The 25,735-nt window shown below is 35.1% G+C and overlaps 1 pseudogene across 1 annotated transcript; it reads right to left on the reverse strand.

Annotated features, from left to right (window-relative positions):
- LOC103333654 (TMV resistance protein N-like) lies at window positions 1-25,259 on the reverse strand (annotated as a pseudogene). The gene is made up of 6 exons (XR_016122913.1): window positions 24,403-25,259; window positions 22,121-23,241; window positions 21,788-22,060; window positions 21,147-21,705; window positions 5,952-5,956; window positions 1-197 (listed from the first exon to the last, which is right to left on the reverse strand). The product of XR_016122913.1 is annotated as a TMV resistance protein N-like (transcript).
- Window positions 25,260-25,735: the final 476 nt, after the last annotated feature.

Genomic DNA, 25,735 nt, shown 5'->3' on the forward strand with positions numbered 1-25,735 from the left:
CTAATGAAATACGTTATTAACAATCGCTATTACTCTTTGTGGAACCTCTGGCAATTCTTGAAGCCTCTCACAATACTCCAAGTTAAGAAATTGAAGTCTAGAAAGTAGAGAGATGCCGTTGGGTAGGCTAACAAACTGGTTTCTACTAAGATCTAGGTATGTTAATGAGGACAAGCAGCTAAGGTCATTAGGGACCACTACTACAAAAAGTGAAAAAGACGACAGAAAAACACGACGGCCTAAGTGAAACCGTCAAGTTGTTTTTTAAAAGACGACGGTTTTATATAACCGCCGTGTAATAACACATTACACAACTAAAAAATGGAGTTTCAAATGGCTGTTCCTAAAACACGACGTACTTAATTCAAAAACCGACGTCTTATTGAAATAGGATTTTCAAGTGGTAAAATCATAGCCAACAAATAATGGCGGAAGTTATGAACCGACCGACGTAGAAAGTAAAGACGACGGTTTCAAAAAAAGCCGCTGCTTTACCCAGAAATTAACACGACCAAGTTTTCGTATAAGGCGCCGTATAATTACAAATAAATCCACGGCGGTAAAATACAAAATACCGCCGTATTAAATTAATGTACAACTACGGCAAAGGTAAATATAACGACGTCTTTCTCGTATTTCTACGACGATATCTTTAAATCTTACCAAGTTGGGGTTTTCATTTAACGACGTATTATACAATTTAACGTCGTATTTGTCCACTTTATACGCCATACATTATATTTAAACCGTCATCTCAATAAGAATTTTTTTTAACAATTTATTTCTTGGATTTTGTTATCCTACGTCGGTAGATCTACTTAATGACAAGAATTGAAATAACCACGACGGTTTATATAGAAAATCCGACATAATCAGATTATTCTGAGATCACAAGGGTTAGGAAATCTTACAAGATGGAACTCTGCTTGCTCATCATAATCTTACCAGGAAAGACAATATTTTAGAGGTTAATGATGTATGTGTATTTGTGTCTTTGAGATACACAAACGCACATACACATTAACATCCAAAAAATTGCTTCTGAAATTTGACGACGGCATTTCGTGATTTGTATCAGAGAGACAATTTTTTGGAAGTGAATGATGTATGTGCGTTTGTGTATCTACACAAACGCACACACACATTCACATCCAAACAATTGCCTCCTAAAACTTCATGACGGCAGCCACAGATTTGCAATCAGAGAGACAATTTATTGAAAATTGGTGATTTGCAATCAGCCACAGATAACTAACATTCAAACAATTGCCTCCCAAGAGATGAGGTGAGACAGAGAAAAGGGCAAGAAGAAGATGAAACCCTAATCGAATACTAAAACTGAAAGAACCTGTGAAAAAAAACCCTATTTATAATTAAAAAAACCAAATCCACGTCGGTTATATTACACATAACGACGCTTAACAAAAATAATCCTCGTCGGTAATAAATACATTACGCTCGCTTTTATTCTTACTTAAGACGACAAGAAAAGACGACGGTATAACAAAAACAGTTGTTGTTTTATATTTTTATTTGATTTAAATCACTCACCCAGAAAAGAAACTTTACAAATTCTAGAACATTAATTTCCTCGGGAAAAAAAAAAACTATATTTATAAGGCACTGTTTTTGAAAAATAAACTAAAAGAAAAAGGGGAAAAAATTATATTTATAATAAAAAAAATAAAATCCATGTCGGTTATATTACACATAACGACGTTTAAAAACGAATCCACGTCGAAAAACATAATACATCGTTTTAGTTTAGTGTTATCCACGTCGGTATATTACAATAAAACGACGTATATTATAAAAATAAACGTCGTAAATTTAAAAAAACCGCCGTGTTAAATCTTTCTACCACGACGCAGATATTGAGTTATCGACACTACCGCAAAAAAGGAAAAACACGACGGTAATTCACCGTCGTGTATTATGTTTTCAAATGGTCGGTGGAATCCACCGACATCTTTTCCATAACCAAACCACGACGGTGAATAACCGTCGTTGTTAAAACAAAAAACGTCATCAAAAATAAAAACCGACGTCTTTGTGCTGCAAAAAGACATTAAAAACGGTCGAGGATGAGAATAGACGACCAACTCCAACAAAAAAACGTCGTTAAAAAGGAAACAGATGACATATATTAACAGAACATGGCCGCAAGATAAACATACAACGACGAGAACTTAAACTTGACGCAGTTAAATAAATATTTAACGACAAATATAAATACGACGTCTTTACAATAATAATAGACGACGTTATTCACACCTACTACGTCACAACATTTCCCACAACCGTCGTAAAATAAATTTTCCACTTCGATTTTTCTATGAATTATGACGTGGAAATAGATGTCGTAGGGTCATTACTTACGACGCATGTATTTACAGAGACGACGCTTGAATTGATAAATAACGTCGGTTTCAAATAAATGAGAGCCGTATTACAGAATTTATACGTCATATTTTGAAAATAAACGACGTGGAAAAAATGATGGGGTCATTAATTACGACACAGTAATTTATAAGGACGACGTTGTCGTCTATATACAACGTCGGTACCATGAAAAAGACCGTCGTGTTTAATAATTTATACGTCTTCATTTAAAAAATTGACGTCGTCTAATGCATATATCTTAACGTCGACAAGTTTAATGGACTTCAAATACCGTCGTAAAATAAATTTTCCACTTCGATTTTTCTACGAATTATGACGTGGAAATAGATGTCAGGTTCATTAATTACGACGTATGTATTTACTGAGACGATGTTGAAATGAATAAACAACGTCGGTTCCAAATAAATGAGAGCCGTATTACAGAATTTATGCGTCATATTTTGAAAATAAACGACGTGGAAAAAATGATAGGCCATTAATTACGCATACACAGATTTATGAGGACGACGCTTGTCGTTTATATACAACGTCCGGTACCATGAAAAAGACCGTCGTGTTTAATAATTTATACGTCTTCATTAAAAAAATTAACGTCGTCTAATTCATAAATCTTAACGTCGACAAATTTAATGGATTTCAAATACCGCGTGAATTCATCCTTTTCCACTTTGTTTATGAAAGAACATGCGACGTGGTAAATTCATGACGACGTCGTCTCTTTGTAACGTTCAGGTTAAAGTTCTCGTCTTTTAGACGTCGGTGTTATGGGATTGGAGACGTGTTATGTTGAATTACATGGCGGTTCTTTATCAAAACCGTCGTGTTTGTAATCTGGAACCAGTAATTTTTGTACTGATTGTTTTGTGGCCAAAACCTGTATAATGAAAGTGAAGAAATCACATTACAATATATTACAAAATTAATGTCATACACTGCCAATTACATAAAGCATCATTCAACCCATATATCTTCACACCCATCTCGAATATTTTGACTCCCTAACTCAACCACCACTTCATCAAATGTGTCAACATTTGGCATCCCCTAGTAAATGGCTCACACTCAATTCTCACATCACCTAAGACATCATCACCAATAACATCATTATATTCTCTATTAGGCATTGATAACACTACCGACCAACCACGATGCATCGGGTCACAACAAAAAATACTTGTTTGACTTGAGAAGCCAAAACAAATTGGTCATTCCTATGTCCAATTTTACTCAAATCTACAAGGGTAAATCCAAGTTCGTCCACTACAAGACCAGAAGTATTATCAATCCAATCACACCTAAAGACTGGATTGTAAACTTTGCAGTCAAGGTCCCAAATTTCGTGAATGACACCATAGAAACCCATATTTGAGAGAATTGGGTTTTTATCCTGGCACTAGCAACTTGTATAGTATGTGCAAGTAAACTCCACTATTTTGAGTTGTCCGCACATCATCTTGTGCCTTGATGTTGAATTTAATACCTTTAATGAGATAGCTCCTATATAATGGCACTGCCATGTTTGGACCAAATGCTAGCCACCTTAAATTTTCTGATACGCCATGATTGTCCTCATTAAGTTCACTTTGAACCTGCAAATTAATCATAACTTAATTCAATCTAACATAGAAAGAAGAAAATTAAAAGTCCAATATGTTATTCAATAACATATACCTTGAAGCGTAGCTATTGAATGAAAGTGCTATTGTGCTTATCCCGCAGCCACTTTGTTCTCTTTCTAAATTTTGGATAAGCGGTCCGATGTGGATCATATGTTGCCTACATGACACACAAAATTCAAGTATTACGGTCCCAAACATATAAGATAAACATAAGAAATAATTTAAAATGGAAACTTAAAGAATAAAACTCATACGCACTGATATAAGGTAGGACTTCCTCCGTATTCTCCAAGACATATAGATGTGCTTGGTTCAACAGTCCCGATCAACTACGCCACGTGGCAACCCGATAATGGCTTTGAAACTCCCATCTTTTGGCTTGAAGGCACTCCAACTGTACTAACATCAGATAAATGCTCTGCAAAAACTCTACAGCTTCTTCAATATATACCGCCAAAGAATGCAACCTTCTGGACTAGTACGACTCAACATACCCTTTAGCACTTTCATATATCTTTCAAACGGATACATCCATCTAAAATATACTGGCCCACAGACGAACTTCTCTGACAAGATGTACTACTAGATGAACCATGATATCAAAGAATGAAGGGGGAAAGTACTTCTCAAGCAAACACAAAGTAACTACTACATCTTCTTCCAACTTATCTAGCTTGGAAACATCAACAGTCTTTGCACATATAGCATTGAAGAAGAAGCACAAACGAAGTTATTGCATACCTTGCAGGCTTCTCCAAATGTAACGAATTGCCACAGTGGAGCAATTGTTGCATTAAGGTATGACAATCATGTGATTTAAGGCCAAGAAGTCTTGAATCTTGTAAAGATACAAGATTTTTTATATTTGAAGAATAACCTTCAGGGACCTTCATACCATAGAAAGAATTGCAAACCTCTCTCTTCTCTGCTCTTGACAAATTCCAAGGCCCGGGAGGCAAACGAGTACGTCTTTCTCCATACTCGGGTTGCAAATCAGTTTTGACCCCCATGTTCAATAAATCTAATCGAGCAGCAATCCCATCTTTATTTTTTCCAGGGATCTCCAGCAATGTACCAATGATACTATCGCAAACATTCTTCTCAATGTGCATAACATCTAGGACATGCCTCACAGGAAGGTATTTCCAATACTCGAGATCAAAGAATATTGATTTCTTCTTCCAACAAACTCAGTCACCATCTTCAACCATATGCAGCACTTCTTCTCCGGTTAATGGCTCAGGAGGCGTGCCATATTCAGTGTTTCCCATTAAAAGCTGCACGTTGCCTCCTATATGGATGATTGATCGGTAACCATTTTCTATGCCCAATGTAACAAATTTTGTGGCCATTTTTCAACCTGTGACTAGGTGTATCATCGCCGCATATTGGACAAGCTTTATATCCTTTAACAACACAACCAGATAAGTTTCCATAGGCGGGGAAATCATTAATTGTCCACATTAATGCAGCTCTGAGTGTAAAGTATTCTCCATTATGTGCATCATACGCTCCTCCAATCCCATCCCACAAAGATTTTAAATCATCAATCAAAGGCTCCAAGTAGACGTCTATATCATTTCCGGGCTGTTTAGGACCGGAAATCAATAAGGTCAACATCATGAACTTTCGTTTCATGCACAGCCATGGAGGGAGATTATATGTAACTAAGATAACTGGCCAGCAACTATATCTGCTACTTAGAGAACTGTGGGGATTGAATCCATCAGATGAAAGAGCCAATCTCAAGTTTCTCGGCTCATTACAAACTCGCCATTTATCATCAAGAAGTTTCCAAGACGGGAATCACTGGATGAGACATATAACCACAATTGATTTTCTAGCAGCATGCCAAGTCAAACTCTTAGCGGTCTCATGTGATCGAAACATCCTTTTAAACCTTGGAATTGGAGGAAAATACCACATCACCTTCGCTGGCACACCCTCTTTCAAGATTGAATCTTTGCCTTCCTTCCACCTTGAGATACCACAATTAGGACAATGAGTTAAATCCTCATACTCCTTCCTATACAAGATGCAATCATTGGGGCATGCGCATTTTCTCATAACTCAGCCCCAATGCACACAAAGTCTTTTTGCCTCATACATAGAGGCCGGTATTGTATTTCCTTCTGAAGCAAATCGCCTTGAAGTATCAATAATTCAGAAATGTATATCACTCATCCCATATTTTGCCTTCAAATTATACAACTTCACTAATGCCGATAACTTGTACTTTCTACAACCAGGGTACAATGGTTGATCTCCATCCCCAATCACATTGGCAAACCTCATAAGGATCAGATCCAAAATCACCAAAATCATTATCATCCATCTCTATTTCTTCGCACACAAACTGCACTACTATGGTCATTGTCTTCTTCAACATTTCTACTAGCATTAGTAGTTGCTTCCCAAGTTGTTCTCCGTGAAATGTCCAATTCTTATAGCTTTGGTCAACTCCATTAAAGTATAAGTGATCCCTTATAATTCCAACCCCAAACAATTTCAAATTAACACATTTAACACATGGACAACGGATATGTGTGGTAGTTAGAAGATTTTCTCTGAAAAAGTTCAAAAATGCTTCCACCCCTAACTCATATGCCTTCGATCTTCTATCCGAGTGCATCCATGACTTATCCATTTCCGACACTATACCCTATTATATATAATAAAGTGAAAAGACAAGCAATGACCATCACTATATCAGATTATATAAAGTCTAATAGCAAGTAATATACAACAGAGACGATTTGTTTTTAAACAAAATGATTTATTTGATATATATAGACGATTGGATTTACGTCGTCTAATTATAACCACGACGTAGTTAAATAACACCGCTGTATAGATAAAAACGACGGTTTAAAGTAAAACCGTGTATGCCTGAAAACGCGTCAATATCCAGTTTATTTTCAAGATCCCAAAACCCTATTAATAACACAACATAGACATGAAACCAAGAAAGAAACCAACATATACATGAAACCAACATATACTAAGCATGAAAACAATAAATCCATTCCCAATTCAACATAACAGAGAGTGATTAAAAGATCCGACAAAATGAAATCCATTCCATATTCAACATAACAGAGAGTGATCAAGAAAACATTAAACAGAAAATCCATGAACCCATACCTCCAACAACATTATTAACAGATCGCAAAACATATACCTAAAACCCTTTATCATTCAATGAATTTACAAGGGGAAGAGAGGGTTTGTAATTACAAGTTGGCAGAGCTCACAGATTATGACCAAATTGGATTTGACACAGCCTGGCCCAACTTTGAATTAGAGATGAAGTGAGAGAGCGAAATGTTATGTTGCGCGAAATCAGAAAATTTTAGGGTTCAGGGTTAGAAGTATAAAAATATTCTTCCAAATCTGAAAATTTTAGGTCCCGCGAATATTTTAAGAAAGCGCGCTTTTTAAAACATCGACCGAAAAAACAAGCGTCGTTAAAATTTAACATTAAACATGACGCTTATTACATTAAGGACGTCGTGGTAAAACTATGTACCACGCAAAATCAAAAAAGGCGTTAAAACTATGAAAAACCACGGCGGGGTTAAGTAACTAACGACGTTGTAAATAATAATAAACGACTTACGGTAAACAAAACGTCGTTTAAAAAAGAAACCACGTCGGATTTTTCACCATACGACGTAAACTCAATATTCCACGACTCAATCACCGTCGTTAAAAGTAATACCCTAAACTTTAAAACCATAAATTATATATTTGTAAAATTTAATTTTATAAAATTGTTTATGGTTTTACATCCTAATAAATAACAAGCATAAACCCTAAACCCCAAAAATTATACTTTAACCATAAACCCTAATAAATAACAACCCTAAACCCCAAACCCTAAACCCTAAACCATCAAACTATATAAGTGATGCTATGACACATAACAACAATTTTATTTTGGTTGGTCATTTTAAACTTTCATTACACAAACTGCATTTTTTTGGGGTTTAGGGGGAAGAAAATATATCAATGACTTCATAGGAGTTGAAGTTGAATTTTTTGAATTTATTTTAAATTTATTTTTAAAATTATGAATTAAAAATAATAAAATATTCTTATATCAACAACAAACCACGGCGGGGTTAAGTAACTAACGACGTTGTAAATAATAATAAACGACTAAAAGGTAAACAAAACGTCGCTTTAAAAAAGAAACCACGTCGGATTTTTCAACATACGACGTAAACTCAATATTCCACGACTCAATCACCGTCGTTAAAAGTAATACCTAAACTTTAAAACCATAAATTATATATTTGTAAAATTTAATTTTATAAAATTGTTTATGGTTTTACATCCTAATAAATAACAAACATAAACCCTAAACCCCAAAAATTATACTTTAACCATAAACCCTAATAAATAACAACCCTAAACCCTAAACCATCAAACTATATAAGTGATGCTATGACACATCAACAACAATTTTATTTTGGTTGGTCATTTTAAACTTTTATTACACAAACTGCATTTTTTTGGGGTTTAGGGGGAAGAAAATATATCAATGACTTCATAGGAGTTGAAGTTGAATTTTTTGAATTTATTTTAAATTTATTTTTAAAATTTTGAATTAAAAATAATAAAATATTCTTATATCAACAACAAACCACGACGTTGTAAATAATAATAAACGATTCACATGTAAAAAGGACGTCGTTTAAAAGAGAAACCATGACGGATATTTCACCATCTGACGTAAAATAGATATTCCACGACCTAATCACCGTCGTTAAAAGGTATTAACCTAAACCCTAATGAACGACTTACTTGTTCAAAAGGACGTCGTTTAAAAACGAAACCATGGCGAAATTTTCATCAAAACGACGTCCCATGTACGTCCCATCTTGTCTAAATATCATTTTACGTCGGTTTTTAACATAATTATGTCGTTGGAAAGTTATTACACGTCGGTTACGCAATTTGTTTTTTCTTTTATAATATGAAAACCTCAGCAAATTTTCAGGGAAAAAAAGGATGTATATTATAGACAAAATTTGTACATTATATATTATAGACAAAATTAGTACATAAAAAAATATCAAGTGTTCCAAAAATCCTCTAATCCATATGAAGGCAAACAAACTCTGCCCATTCTTTCCGACGTCATCAATGGCTGCTTGGGGGTATGGCGCTTGATCTTTTCCCTTGGCAAACTGCAATCCATAAACAATGATTATTAAGCTTTACAAAATAAAAAGAAATTCAGACACAGACGACGCTTTTTTCATAACCGACGTAGTCTATCGATTCAACGACGGTAATTTTAAATGACCGTCGTTGATAATACAAAAAACCACATAAAATGTTTCTGAAAATTTTATTCTTACCTTCTTCTCAAACTCCAAGGAAGGATCCATGATGATGTCCCTCATGAAGCGCATCACATAATACCCGCATTCGACACTCGCCGGGTTGCTGGTGTGCCTCGCGTAGTTTTCCAAATTGGTGCTTTACGGCCCGGTCTCGCCTATGTGGGAATTATAAATTTTTAAAGCACGTTCACGATGTTTTTGCCCTCCTCATCAACCACACGATTTCCAAGCAGAGGATCCAGAAAATAGACGGTTTCCCTCTTTGCCCTCACAATCAAGACCCAATGACGTTGCACAAAAATAAAATAAAAAACGACGGTTATTTATAAAAACCGACGTATTATATAGTTTCACACGACGTAATAACTTAATCATCGACGTCATTATAAATTTATCACGACGATAATTAACTACCGACGTGGTTAGTTGTTTCAAACGACTCAATAAATAAATAACCGACGTGGTTAGATGTTTCAAACGACACAGAATTAGTTAAACAGTTTTATAAGTGAAAATCATACAAACAAAATCCGGAGACTAACCCTCGGATTGTAAGGCATCATGAAAATCACATTCACCATCGCTTTCAAGTCGATCGGCTACAATTGATCTTCAGTTAGTGACCCATCGTTGGCACTAACTTGAGCAGGGTCGATAAAGCCAACCATGCTGCACATATTTGCTTCTCTCAAAAGATCATATAAGCACCTAAATATATAAAACAAACGACGGTTATTTATACACACACGACGTATTATACAATTTAACACGACGAACTCGAAATAGAAATGACGTGATAACTAATTTATCACGACGGTAAAAAGAACGACGTGGTTAGTGGTTTAAAACGACGCAATAATTAAACAACCGACGTCTTATGATATAATGTTTGATATTTAATTAGGACAAACCTCATATATACTGCAACCACAGTAGTTCAATTTCTTCCATGCCCAAAATCGGTAATATCTTCATGCAAGACGGTATTGATCCGCACTAAACACCTCCTTCTCAATGTTGAAGGTCATGATCTTCCTCTGTGGCTTTAGTGTTGTTTCCACATAACCACAAAGGGATTGTAAGGAAGATGGCACCTCCACATTTGAATAATCAACTACTTCAATACCCTGTTTAAAGAAATAAAGCAAAATAAAATGACGTGGTAATTCATTAAAAACGACGGTTTAAATTAAACAACGTCGTCTGATTATAATTTAAACGACGGTAATTAAATACCGTCGTTTTATATTATTTATTACGTCGTAGAAAATAAATGCCGACGCCTAATGCGAAAACAAACGACGGTTTAAAGAAAATATCGACGTCAAACGTGAAAAACAAATTAAAAAGGCAAAGTTATGAGAATATACCTCCTCGTCATGCTTTTCTTCATCTTGTTTTTCTTCTTTCTTCTCTTCAACATTTGTGTCTTCCTCTTTGCCTTCATCTTTATTCTCTTTTTTTCTTCCTTCTTCCCTTCATCTTTTTTTTCTCCCATCTTCTGTTCATCTTTATTTTCTTCTTTCTTCTCTTCATCTTGATTATCTAAAGCCCCAGATTTCTGTTTTAAATAATAAAGAAATATATATATATAAGACAGATGTACAGAGAGTAAAAAAATTAAACCAAAACGTCGTGGTAAGGCATAACATAAGACGGTATATAAGAATTATGGACGTCTTAAAATTATTAAACGATGGTAAATAATAAAAGTCGTGGTAATTTTATATTACGTCGTTAAGGACAAAAACCGTCGTCTAAAATCCACAAAGTACGACGTCCTAATGGCGTGTAAAACAAGTAAACTAAATACGACGTGGTATTTAAATAAACACGACGGGGTATTTATAAAATCGTCGTGGTATGGTTTTAAAACGACGGGTTTATTCATAATAACGACGTCTAATGTTAAAAAACAGAGAATTCAAAGTTCAGATATGTTACCGTTTTACTTTATGTACAATCTGTCTTATATATATATTTCTTTATTATTTAAAACAGAAATCTAGGGCTTTAGATAATCAAGATGAAGAGAAGAAAGAAGAAAAAAAAGGTGAAGAGAAGATGGGAGAAAAAAAAGATGAAGGGAAGAAGGAAGAAAAAAAAGAGAAAAAAGATGAAGGCAAAAAGGAAGACACAAATGATGAAGAGAAGAAAGAAGAAAAACAAGATGAAGAAAAACATGACGAGGAGGTATATTCTCATAACTTTGCCTTTTTAATTTGTTTTTCACATTTCAGACGTCGATATTTTTCTTTAAACCGTCGTTTGTTTTAAAATTAGACGTCGGAATTTATTTTCTACGACGTAATAAATTATCTAAAACGACGGTTTTTAATTACCGTCGTTTAAATTATAATCAGAACGACGTTTTTGAATTTAAACCGTCGTTTGTATTGAATTACCACATCATTTTATTTTGCTTTATTTCTTTAAACAGGGTAATGAAGTAGTTGATTATTCAAATGTGGAGGTGCCATCTTCCTTACAATCCCTTTGTGGTTATGTGGAAACTACACTAAAGCCACAGGGGAAGATCATGACCTTCAACATTGAGAAGGAGGTGTTTGGTGCAGATCGAGGTACCTTCGTCTTGCATGAAGATATTACACGTTTGGGCATGGAAGAAATTGGGCTACTGTGGTTGCAGATATATGAGGTTTGTCCCGATCAAATATCAAACATTATATCATAAGACGTTGGTGGTTTAATTATTGCGTGCTTTTAAACCACTAACCACGTCGTTCTTTTTTTACCGTCGTGATAAATTAGTTATCACGTCTTTTATTTCACCATCGTGTGAAATTGTATAATACGTCGTTTGTTTATAAATAACCGCCGCTTTGTTTATATGATCTTTTGAGAGAAGCAAATATGTGCAGCATGGTTGGCTTTATCGACTCTGCTAGTGCCAGCTGGGTCACTAATCGATGTATCACGAATTGTAGCCATCGATTTCGAAAACGATGGTGAACAGATTTTCATGATGCCTTACAATCCAGGTTAGTCTCTAAAAGGATTTTGTTTGTATGATTTTCACTAACTGACTACTTATAAAACTATTTAACTAATTCGTGTCGCTTGAAACATCTAACCACGCGGTTATTTATTTATTGAGTCGCTTGAAACAACTAACCACGCCGGTAGTTAATTACCATCGTGATAAATTTATAATGACGCTCGATGATTAAGTTATTACGCGTGTGAAACTATATAATACGTCGGTTTTTATAAATAACCGTCGTTTGTTTTCTTGTGCTAACTTTTATATTAACCGCGCTTTTTATTTTATTTTTGTGCACCGCTATTGGGTCTTGCTGATTGTGAGAGCAAAGAGGGAAACCGTCTATTTTCTCGATCCTCCGCCGAAATCGTGGTGGTTGATGAGGAGGGCAAAAACATCGTGAACAGTGCTTTAAAATTTATAATTCCCACATAGGCGTACTCAGGCCGTAAAGCACCAATTTGGAAAACTCGCCAGGGCACACCAAAGCAACCTAGCAGATGTCGAATGCGGGTATTATGTGATGCGCTTCATGAGGGACATCATCATGGATCCTTCCTTGGAGTTTGAGAAGAAGGTAAGAATAAAATTTTCAGAAACATTTTATGTGGTTTTTTGTATTATCAACGACGGTCATTTAAAATTACCGTCGTTGAATCGATAGACTACGTCGGTTATGAAAAAACGTCCGTTTGTGTCTGAATTTCTTTTTATTTTGTAGAAGCTTAATAATCATTGTTTATGGATTGCAGTTTGGCAAGGGAAAAGATCAAGCGCCATACCCCCAAGCAGCCATTGATGAAGTCAGGAAAGAATGGGCAGAGTTTGTTTGCCTTCATATGGATTAGAGGATTTTTGGAACTGATATTTTTATATGTACTAATTTTGTCTATAATATATAATGTACAAATTTTGTCTATAAATACATCCTTTTTTTCCCTGAAAATTTGCTGAGGTTTTCATAATATAAAAGAAAAAACAAATTGCGTAACGACGTGTAATAACTTTCCAACGACATAATTATGTAAAAAAGCGTAAAATGATATTTAGACGTGATATACCGTTTATACGTACATGGGACGTCGTTTTAATGAAAATTTCGCCATGGTTTCTCTTTTAAACGACGTCCTTTTGAACAAGTAAGTCGTTTATTAGGGTTTAGGTTAATACTTTTTAACGACGGTGATTCGGTCGTGGAATATGTATTTTACGTCAGATGGTGAAACATCCGCCATGGTTTTTAAACGACGTCCTTTTTACATGTGAGTCGTTTATTATTATTTACAACGTCGTGGTTTGTTGTTGATATAAGAATATTTTATTATTTTTAATTCAAAATTTTAAAAATAAATTTAAAATAAATTCAAAAAATTCAACTTCAACTCCTATGAAGTCATTGATATATTTTCTTCCCCTCAACCCCAAAAAATGCAGTTTGTGTAATAAAGTTTAAAATGACCAACCAAAATAAAATTGTTTTGATGAGTCATAGCATCACTTATATAGTTTGATGGTTTAGGGTTTAGGGTTTGGCTTTAGGGTTGTTATTTATTAGGGTTTAGGGTTAAAGTATAATTTTTCGGGTTTAGGGTTTATGTTTGTTATTTATTAGGATGTAAAACCATAAACAATTTTATAAAATTAAATTTTACAAATATATAATTTATATTTTTAAAGTTTAGGGTATTACTTTTAACGACAGTGATTAAGTCGTGGAATATTGAGTTTACGTCGGATAGTCAAAAATCCGACGTGATTTCTCTTTTAAACGACGTTTTTTTACCCGTTAGTCGTTTATTAACATTTACAACGTCGTTAGTTACTTAACCCCACCGTGGTTTGTTGTTGATATAATAATATTTTATTATTTTTAATTCAAAATTTTAAAAATAAATTCAAAAAATTCAACTTCAACTCTTATAAAGTCATTGATATATTTTCTTCCCCCTAACCCCCAAAAAAATGCAGTTTGTGTAATAAAAGTTTAAAATGACCAACCAAAATAAAATTGTTTTGATGAGTCATAGCATCACTTATATAGTTTGATGGTTTAGGGTTTAGGGTTTGGGGTTTAGGGTTGTTATTTATTAGGTTTAGGTTAAGGTATAATTTTTGGGGTTTAGGTTTATGTTTGTTATATATTAGGTGTAAAACCATAAACAATTTTATAAAATTAAATTTTACAAATATATAATTTATGGTTTTAAAATTTAGGGTATTACTTTTAACGATGGTGATTGAGTCGTGGAATATTGATTTTACGGATAGTGAAAAATCCGACGTGGTTTCTCTTTTAAACGACGTTTTTACCGTTAGTCGCTTTATTAATATTTACAACGTCGGTAGTTACTTAACCTACGTGGTTTGTTGTTGATATAATAATATTTTATCATTTTTAATTCAAAATTTTAAAAATAAATTTAAATTAAATCCAAAAATTCAACTTCAACTCCTATGAAGTCATTGATATATTTTCTTCCCCCGAAACCCCAAAAAAATGCAGTTTGTATAATAAAAGTTTAAAATGACCAACCAAAATAAAATTATTTTGATAAGTCATAGCATCACTTATATAGTTTGATGGTTTAGGGTTTAGGGTTGTTATTTATTAGGGTTTAGGGTTAAAGTATTATTTTTGGGGTTTAGGGTTTATGTTTGTTATATATTAGGCTGTAAAACCATAAACAATTTTATAAAATTAAATTTTACAAATATATAATTTATGGTTTTAAAGTTTAGGGTATTACTTTTAACGACGGTGATTAAGTCGTGGAATATTGAGTTTATGTCGTACGGTGAAAAATCCGCCATGGTTTCTCTTTTAAACGACGTTTTGTTTACACGTGAGTCGTTTATTGTTATTTACAACGTCGTTAATTACTTAACTCCGACGTGGTTTTTCATAGTTTTAACGCCTTTTTTGATTTTGCGTCGTACATAGTTTTACCACGACGTCCTTAATGTAATAAGCGTCATGTTTAATGTTAAATTTTAACGACGTTTGTTTTTTCGGTCGATGTTTTAAAGAGCGCGCTTTCTTAAAATATTCGCGGGACCTAAAATTTTCAGATTTGGAAGAATATTTTTATACTTCTAACCCTGAACCCTAAAATTTTCAGATTTCGCGCAACATAACATTTCGCTCTCTCACTTCATCTCTAATTCAAAGTTGGGCTCTCAGGCTGTGTCAAATCCAATTTGGTTATAATCTGTGAGCTCTGCCAACCTGTAAGTACAAACCCTCTCTTCCCCTTGTAAATTCATTGAATGATATTACGTTGTTTTGTTAAAGGGTTTTAGGTATATGTTTTGCGATCTGTTAATAATGTTGTTGGAGGTATGGGTTCATGGATTTTCTTTTTAATGTTTTCTTGATCACTCTCTGTTATGTTGAATATGGAATGGATTTCATTTTGTCGGATCTTTTAATCATTCTCTGTTATGTTGAATTGAGAATGGATTTATTGTTTTCATACTTAGTATATGTTGGTTTCATGTATATGTTGGTTTCATGCTTGGTTTCATGTCTATGTTGTGTTCTTAATAGGGTTTTGGGATCTTGAAAATGAACTGGATATCGACGCATTTTCAGGCATACGATGACGGTTTTTACTTTAAACCGTAATTTTTATTACTTATACACAACGGTGTTATTTAACTACCGTCGTGGTTATAATTAGACGACGTAAAATCCGTCGTCTATATATGTCAAATACGTCTGTTTTTGTTTAAAAACCGTCGTCTCTGTTGTATATTACTTGCTATTAGACTTTATATAATCTGCTATAGTGATGGTCATTACTTGTCTTTTCACTTTATTATATATAATAGGGTATAGTGTCGGAGATGGATAAGTCATGAATGCACTCGGATAGAAGATCGAAGGCATATGAGTTAGGGGTGGAAGCATTTTTGAACTTTTCTGTAGAAAATTTTCTAACTACCACACATATCCGTTGTCCATGTGTTAAATGTGTTAATTTGAAATTGTTTGGGGTTGGAATTATAAGGGATCACTTATACTTTAATGGAGTTGACCAAAGCTATAAAATTGGACATTTCACGAGAACCTTGGGAAGCAACTACTAATGCTAGTAGAAATGTTGAAGAAGATGATGACCATAGTAGGTACAGTTTTGTGTCTGAAGAAATAGAGATGGATGATAATGATTTTGGTGATTTTGGATCTGATCCTTATGAGTTTGCCAATGTGATTGGGGATGGAGATCAACCATTGTACCCTGGTTGTAGAAAGTACACGGTTATCGGCATTAGTGAAGTTGTATAATTTGAAGGCAAAATATGGGATGAGTGATGTCTGTTTTACAGAATTATTGATACTTCAAGGCGATTTGCTTCGAAGGAAATACAATACCGGCCTCTATGTATGAGGCAAAAAAGACTTTGTGTGCATTGGGGCTGAGTTATGAGAAAATGCACGCATGCCCCAATGATTGCATCTTGTATAGGAAGGAGTATGAGGATTTAACTCATTGTCCTAATTGTGGTATCTCAAGGTGGAAGGAAGGCAAAGATTCAATCTTGAAAGAGGGTGTGCCAGTAAGGTGGTGTGGTATTTTCCTCCAATTCCAAGGTTTAAAAGGATGTTTCGATCACATGAGACGCTAAGAGTTTGACTTGGCATGCTGCTAGAAAATCAATTGACGGTTATATGTCTCATCGGTGATTCCGTCTTGGAAACTTCTTGATGATCAATGGCGAGTTTGGTAATGAGCGAGAAACTTGAGATTGGCTCTTTCATCTGATGGATTCAATCCCCACAGTTCTCTAAGTAGCAGATATAGTTGCTGGCTTATCTTAGTTACATATAATCTCCCTACATGGCTGTGCATGAAACGAAAGTTCATGATGTTGACCTTATTGATTTCGGTCCTAAACAGCCGAAAATGATATAGACGTCTACTTGGAGCCTTTGATTGATGATTTAAAATCTTTGTGGGATGGGATTGGAGGAGTGTATGATGCACATAATGGCGAATACTTTACACTCAGAGCTGCATTAATGTGGACAATTAATGATTTCCCCACCTATGGAAACTTATCTGGTTATGTTGTTAAAGGATTATAAAGCTTGTCCAATATCTTGCGATGATACACCTAGTCACAGGTTGAAAAATGGCCACAAAATTTGTTACATTGGGCATAGAAAATGGTTACCGATCAATCATCCATTTAGGAGGCAACGTGCAACTTTTAATGGAAAACCTGAATATGGCATGCCTCTGAGCCATTAACCGGAGAAGAAGTGCTGCATATGGTTGAAGATGGTGACGAGTTTGTTGGAAGAAGAAATCAATATTCTTTGATCTCAGTATTGGAAATACCTTCTGTGAGGCATGTCCAAGATGTTATGCACATTGAGAAGAATGTTTGCGATAGTATCATTGGTACATTGCTGGAGATCCCTGGAAAAAATAAAGATGGGATTGCTGCTCGATTAGATTTATTGAACATGGGGGTCAAAACTGATTTGCAACCGAGTATGGAGAAAGACGTACTCGTTTGCCTCCCGGCCTTGGAATTTGTCAAGAGCAGAGAAGAGAGAGGTTTGCAATTCTTTCTATGGTATGAAGGTCCCTGAAGGTTATTCTTCAAATATAAAAATCTTGTATCTTTACAAGATTCAAGACTTCTTGGCCTTAAATCACATGATTGTCATACCTTAATGCAACAATTGCTCCTGTGGCAATTGTTCTGCTTTTGGAGAAGCCTTGCAAGGTATGCAATAACTCGTTGTGCTTCTTCTTCAATGCTATATGTGCAAAGACTGTTGATGTTTCAAGCTAGATAAGTTGGAAGAAGATGTAGTAGTTACTTTGTGTTTGCTTGAGAAGTACTTTCCCCCTTCATTCTTTGATATCATGGTTCATCTAGTAGTACATCTTGTCGAGAAGTTCGTCTATGTGGGCCAGTATATTTTAGATGGATGTATCCGCTTTGAAAGATATATGAAAGTGCTAAAGGGTATGTCAGAATCGTACTGTCCCAAAGGTTGCATTGTTTGGCGATATATAGTCAAGAAGTGTAGAGTTTTGTACCAAGCATTTATCCGATGTTAGTACAGTTGGAGTGCCTTCAAGCCAAAAGATGGGAGTTTCAAAGCCATTATCAGGTTGCACAGTGAGCGTAGTTGATCGGGACCTGTTGAACCAAGCACATCTATATGTCTTGGAGAATACGGAGGAAGTCCTACCTTATATCGAGTACGTATGAGTTTTATTCTTTAAGTTTCCATTTTAAATTATTTCTTATGTTTATCTTATATGTTTGGGACCGTAATACTTGAATTTTGTGTGTCATGTAGGCAACATATGATCTACATCAAGACCGCTTATCCAAAATTTAGAAAGAGAACAAAGTGGCTGCAGGATAAGCACAATAGCACTTTCATTCAATGGCTACGCTTCAAGGTATATGTTATTGAATAACATATTGGACTTTTAATTTTCTTCTTTCTATGTTAGATTGAATTAAGTTATGATTAATTTGCAGGTTCAAAGTGAACTTAATGAGGAAGACAATCATGGCGTATCAGAAAATTTAAAGTGGCTAGCATTTAGGTCCAAACATGGCGTGCATTATATAGAGCTATCTCATTAAAGGTATTAAATTCAACATCAAGGCACAAGATGATGTGCGGACAACTCAAAATAGTGGAGTTTATTTACTTGCACATACTATGCAAGTTGCTAGTGCCAAGGATAAAACCCAATTCTCTCAAATATAGGTTTCTATGGTGTCATTCAAGAAATTTGGGACCTTGACTACCAAAAGTTTACAATCCCAGTCTTTAGGTGTGATTGGATTGATAATACTTCTGGTCTTGTAGTGGAAACTTGGATTTACCCTTGTAGATTTGAGTAAAATTGGACATAGGAATGACCAATTTGTTTTGGCTTCTCAAGTCAAACAAGTATTTTTGTTGACGCGACCGATGCATCGTGGTTGGTCGGTAGTGTTATCAATGCCTAATAGAGAATATAATGATGTTATTGTGTGATGATGTCTTAGGTGATGTGAGAATTGAGTGTGAGCCATTTACTAGAGGGGATGCCAAATGTTGACACATTTGATGAAGTGGTGGTTAAGTTAGAGTCAAAATATTCGAGATGGGTGTGAAGATATATGGGTTGAATGATGCTTTATGTAATTGGCAGTGTATGACATTAATTTTGTAATATATTGTAATGTGATTTCTTCACTTTCATTATACAGGTTTTGGCCACAAAACAATCAGTACAAAAATTACTGGTTCCAGATTACAAACACGACGGTTTTGATAAAAATGTGAAAAACAAGCGTCTTTCTAATAAATAACGACGTTTTGGAGCATTCAACGACCGCAATATATTTACCGACGTCTTAAAGCAAAGTAACAATGAAGAACCACGACGCTATTGTGAAACAGTTATCCAGGATAACACGTCGGACAAGCATAAAGAACCGCCATGTAATTCAAAATAACACGACTCCAATCCCATAATACCGACGTCTAAAAGGCGAGAACTTTAACCTGAACGTTACAAAAGACGACGTCGTCATGAATTTACCACGTCGCATGTTCTTTCATAAACGAAGTGGAAAAGGATGAATTCACGACGGTATTTGAAGTCCATTAAATTTGTCGACGTTAAGATTTATGAATTAGACGACGTTAATTTTTTTAATGAAGACGTATAAATTATTAAACACGACGGTCTTTTTCATGGTAACGACGTTGTATATAGACGACAACGTCGTCCTTATAAATTACTGTGTCGTAATTAATGACCCCATCATTTTTTCCACGTCGTTTATTTTCAAAATATGACGTATAAATTCTATGTAATACGGCTCTCATTTATTTGGAACCGGCGTTGTTTATTCATTTCAGCGTCGTCTCTGTAAATACATACGTCGTAAGTAATGAACCTGACATCTATTTCCACGTCATAATTCATAGAAAAATCGAAGTGGAAAATCTATTTTACGACGGTATTTGAAGTCCATTAAACTTGTCGACGTTAAGATATATAAATTAGACGACGTCAATTTTTTAAATGAAGGCGTATAAATTATTAAAGACGACGGTCTTTTTAATGTTAACGACGTTGTATATAGACTACAACGTCGTCATTATAAATTACTGTGTAAGTAATTAATGACCCCATCTTTTTCCGTCGTTTATTTTCAAAATATGACGTATAAATTCTGTAATACGGCTCTCATTTATTTGGAACCGGCGTTATTTATTGATTTCAACGTCGTCTCTGTAAATAAATGCGTCGTAAGTAATGACCCTGACATTTATTTCCACGTCATAATTCATAGAAAAATCGAAGTGGAAAATTTATTTACGACGGTTGTGGAAATGTTGTGACGTAGTAGGTGTCAATAACGTCGTCTATTATGATTGTAAAGACGTCATATTTATATTTGTCGTTAAATATTTATTTAACGGCGTTAAGTTTTAGTTCTCGTCGTTGTATGTTTATCTTGCGGCCATGTTCGTTAATATATGTCATCTGTTTCCTTTTAACGACGTTTTTTGTTGGAGTTGGTCGTCTATTCTCATCCTCGATTTTTTTATGTCTTTTTGCAGCACAAAGACATCGATTTTTATTTTTTGATGACGTTTTTGTTTTAACAACGACTTTATTCACCGTCATGGTTTGGTTATGGAAAAGATGTCGGTGGATTCCACGACCATTTGAAAAGAATACACGACGGTGAATTCCGTCGTGTTTTCCTTTTGTAGTAGTGGACTTCAAGAGATTGCAATCACTTAGAGTAAGTTTTTAAGGAAACCAAACCGGATAGAAAGGCAGCAACAAAGGCGTGGGAACGCGACTTCTTATTAGAAATCGCTGAAAAGGGAGAGAAATAGCTGAAAAAGGGAAAGCAAATTCCAAAATTTAGGTGATGATCCTTTACATCCACGAAAGTTTAATACTGTGAGGCTTTTCAACTGAACAATGGAGGAAGGCAGTTCTCTTACGGCAGTTCCACTCACATCAATCTCCTCCAAACACTCTGCATTGCCCAACTCATTGGGCAACTTGTCGAGCTTTGAGCAGCCAGAAAGATTAAGAACTTTGACAGATTTTAAGCCATACACACTTCTTGGAAGATGCACAAGACTTTTGCAATCCTTCAGGTTTATCTGAGTAATTCTTTCAAGCATTCCAAGGGATGGGTCAACCTTATACAACCGTATACAACCTTCCAGAATCAGATACTCAAGATTTGGAAGGCGTCTAAAGTCTGGGGTGTTGACAAGATTCAAAGAGTGGCTGAGCTTAATGATTTTCAAATTGTATAAAAGCTGTCAAAAGAACGCAAGCAAAAAAAATTAGCTTCAAATTCTGTGAAAGGCTGTCCAAAAAGATAAAGCAGTAATAACATACCTTAACACCCGTCCAAAAAGATTCAATGTGACTATGGCACATGTTAAGTTCTAGTAGGTTCTCTGGGTTGAAATGTAACGGGAAATATTTTGAAGGATACCCATCCCATTCAAGACTTCGTAAATTATCGGAGAGATATTCAAGATCATTAGAGAGGTTCACATTAGCAAGATTGAGAAGTCTCAGTTTCTTCATCCTTGAAAAGCATTTAGCATCCGCATGCACCACTGGCCCAGTTTTGTCCATGGTTATACTTTCTACTGCGTCTGTTCCCTATCAAATATGCACGGATAAAGAATAGTGAAGCTCATATAACTAACATATGAAAAGAACTGAACTCATTCGTAAACTAAGAGTCCCCTTACATGTAGTTTTGCTCAAGACATGCTTGCCCTCTTCATGGCGCCACAACCTGCTGCGATTTCCTGGCTCATCAAGACACTCTCGATTGACTATTTCACGACCCATCTCTTGGAGCAACTGATGCATCCATAGAGTGCCATATGAATTAGTTAACAGAGATTTCTCAATGAGGACATCTATTCCAATACCTGCACAAAAGCCACAACTGTCTAGGATTTCTATAACTCGATCTTCTTTCTCCCCGTTAAAGAAACACGCAATGTCTAGGAATATTTTCTTCTCCCTGTCATCTAGATCATCGTAACTTATTTGAAGTGTCCCCAAAACTGTGTTACAAAGATCTCTTAGTTTACCCAACGCACTGTTCCAAGCACTTGCATGTCTTCCGCGCAAAAAACTCCCCAGAACTTTAAGAGCTAGTGGAAGACCATCGGCATAACTCACAACACAGCTAGACAAATCAATATAGTTTTTTTCAGGGTGGTCTTTTCCAAAGGCTTTCCAACTAAAAAGCTTAAGAGCTAGCGTCATCATGATTTAGACGTTTGACCTGAAATCTTCTCTCCACTTCATGTTCAATTAACAAATGCTCATTTCTAGTTGTAATAAGAACTCTACTCCCAGAACCAAACCACTCTTGCTTTCCAGCCAAATAATCTAAATGGTCCGAGTCGGTCACATCATCGAGAATGAGAAGAACCTTTTTGTGACGAAGTAATCTTCTAATCATTGTGGATCCTTCGTGAACATCAAATATGTCGATCGTTTTCATCGATATCCTTGAAAGAATTTCTCTTTGTTGGGATATTAGACCACCTTTTTGAACATTATCACTAACATTCTCAAGAAATATGCTGAATTCAAATTCAGGCGAGATTCTCTCACGAACAACTCTGGCAATAGTTGTTTTACCAATCCCACTCATACCCCATATCCCTATAAAGCGAACATCATCGACCCCTGCACCTAACAAAAAATCAATTGAGTTCATACTTAAGTCTAATCCAACTGAGTTCTCCACAGTAAACGATGTAGGGCGTAATCTTTTCCATATCACATCGATTATATCTTTGATGAGCAAGGTTTCGTACCTATAACATATTAACATCAATATCAGTCATGTTAATTGTGTGGACGTAAAGAATCAACATGCAGATATGTTTTCTCTAGATTTTTTACAAATACTCTTGATCACTGAAAAGAAAGGTTGTCTGGCCATATATAAAAGGGTTTTTATCATAAATGGTCCTTTAGGTTTGAGAAATTATCACATTTAATCCTTTATTGTTTTTTCCGACATTATTGGTCTTTTATGTTACAGATCACACATCAATTTGATGCTATCATTAAGTTCCGTGAAAATTTCTATTCAATTGATGACATGGCATATATGTGGTGCCCACATATCCAATGAGATAATGCCACGCGAATCAAAATAAAAATTATTTTAAAAAAAATAATTTCACATTTAAAATCTTTAAAAAAAAATTTGTTTTGAAAGTTGCAGAGCCCCTCGTCTCTCTCCCCCCTGCTCTCTCTCTCTCTCTCTCTCTCTCTCTCTCTCACCCTCTCTCCCCCGCTCTCTGTCTCTCCACCAAAATCCATCTCAATAAATAAAAATCCCACATACCCCGCTCATCCTCTCCTGAAGTAGTTTGTAATCCAACAAAACACTCCCATTCCCCATCATCCTCTGTGTCTCTCTCTCTGCCTGAAACCGTTGAAACAATCGCAACCCAAATGAGATTTAAATACAAAAATTAAAACCCATCGAAAACCTTCATATTTTCTTGAAAATTTTGACACTGCTAGAAGCAGTCCACAGAGGAAAAAAAGAGAGAGAAGGTGGGGTTGGGCGTAGGTTGCGGGTGGAGATGGGGGCGATCAGGGTTGTGGGCAAGAAAAAAAACAGAGTTACACGGAGAGCACGAGAGGAGACAGGGAGAGGGGGAGAGAGGGGTAGAGGGGAGAGAGGGGGCCATGGCGCAGAGGGAAGAGAGCTGTAACTTAAAAAAAACCAATTTTAAATATTTTTTTAGATTTTAAATGTGAAACTATTGTTTAAAAAAAAAAATTATGTATTTAGATCCACGTAATAAAAACTCTATATAAAAATAATCTTGGCTTAAGGTCGATAAAGCAGCAGGTATATTATTCATTGCATGTGCCCAAATCCAATTATGCAACACGGCTACTCTTTTTAAACTTTTTAAGAAACTTTCCTTGGGAAAATAATAAAAGTGAATCTATACCAGTCCTTAGCCTTCCACCCAGAGAAATCTGCCACTTTTGCCAACGCATCTCTCCACTCTTGCATCCTCGTTTTGTCATCCAAACTAAATCTTTCTTCTAGTTGTGTAAAGGCTTTCTCAAAACACCCCGTTTGTTTTCGCACATGAGATGGATCAACATAATAGAAAATTGGTAGCACTGTTTCTCTTGCTTCCATAAATTTAAGAATGTGTACAAGTTCATCCAAGCACCATGTTGAGGATGCATAATTTTGTGAGAGGACAATAAGTGCAAACCTTGATTCTTCAATCGCAGCAATCAGTTCTCCAGAAATAGCTTTTCCCTTCGAAATTGTACGGTCATCCCTGAAAGTTATGATTCCTTGAGCTCTCAATGTTTCATATAAGTGGTCTGTAAAGCCCTTTCGAGTGTCATCACCTCTAAAACTGAGAAAGACATCATATTTCCATTGAGGAGTTGTAGATGGAGAAGATGAAGATGTTCTTCGTGTGTACATCACCACTAGAACGAACTTAATTACTTAGCTGTGGCAATTTACTAAAGAATGTGATCAAATCCAGTATGAGTAATCCCAAAAGTTTTGATCATTCAATAAGTCCTTTTTTCAACTGCATAAAATATTTGAACAATTGTGTCTTGAATAATATAAAAAAATCTAGAATAATGAAGAATGAGCAAACCAACTTAGCAAAGTCGGTGAATCTGAAATATCATTATATCAAAGTATGCTTTATTATAAAATAATCAAAATTCTGTAATATAATAATAAACTAACCAATTAAGCTATGTTGGTTAGAACTCTCCTATGTATAGGCAGAGGCGGCGTTAAGCAGGAGCAAGGTGAGCAACAGATCAGGGTCTCACTTTGATGGGGGCCCCACAATTAATTTTAATTTACATTTAAGGGTCTCCTAATAATAAAATTATTAGTTTAGTAAAATTAATATTGACTTTTTACTTTTGAGACAGACTTACAAAAGAAAAAGTGGGCTCCATATTTTATTGATATGAGATATATTAATAATAATAATGTTAGTTTTCCTATTCCTATTTAATATTGGTTTTTTTAATTCCTATTTAATGATAATTAGTAATTTAATGATCACAAGATTTTGATTATAGACTTTGATCTTTTTTATAATTTTTCGTTCAAAACTTTATTTTAGGAAGCTCTCTTGTTGTTTTGGCACAAGCCCCCTAAAATTTCAGAGCCGCTGTTGTATATAGGCTTGTTGCCTTGACAAATATGTAAGCTGAAAACTACCAGCTATCCTATATCCCACTAAATCCTATATCTAAAGCTTTGTACCTTTCCTCCTCCATTCAAGTCAA

This window comes from Prunus mume, linkage group LG8 (assembly GCF_029339155.1).
Source record: "Prunus mume cultivar Tortuosa linkage group LG8, ASM2933915v1, whole genome shotgun sequence".
Lineage (NCBI taxonomy): Eukaryota > Viridiplantae > Streptophyta > Magnoliopsida > Rosales > Rosaceae > Prunus > Prunus mume.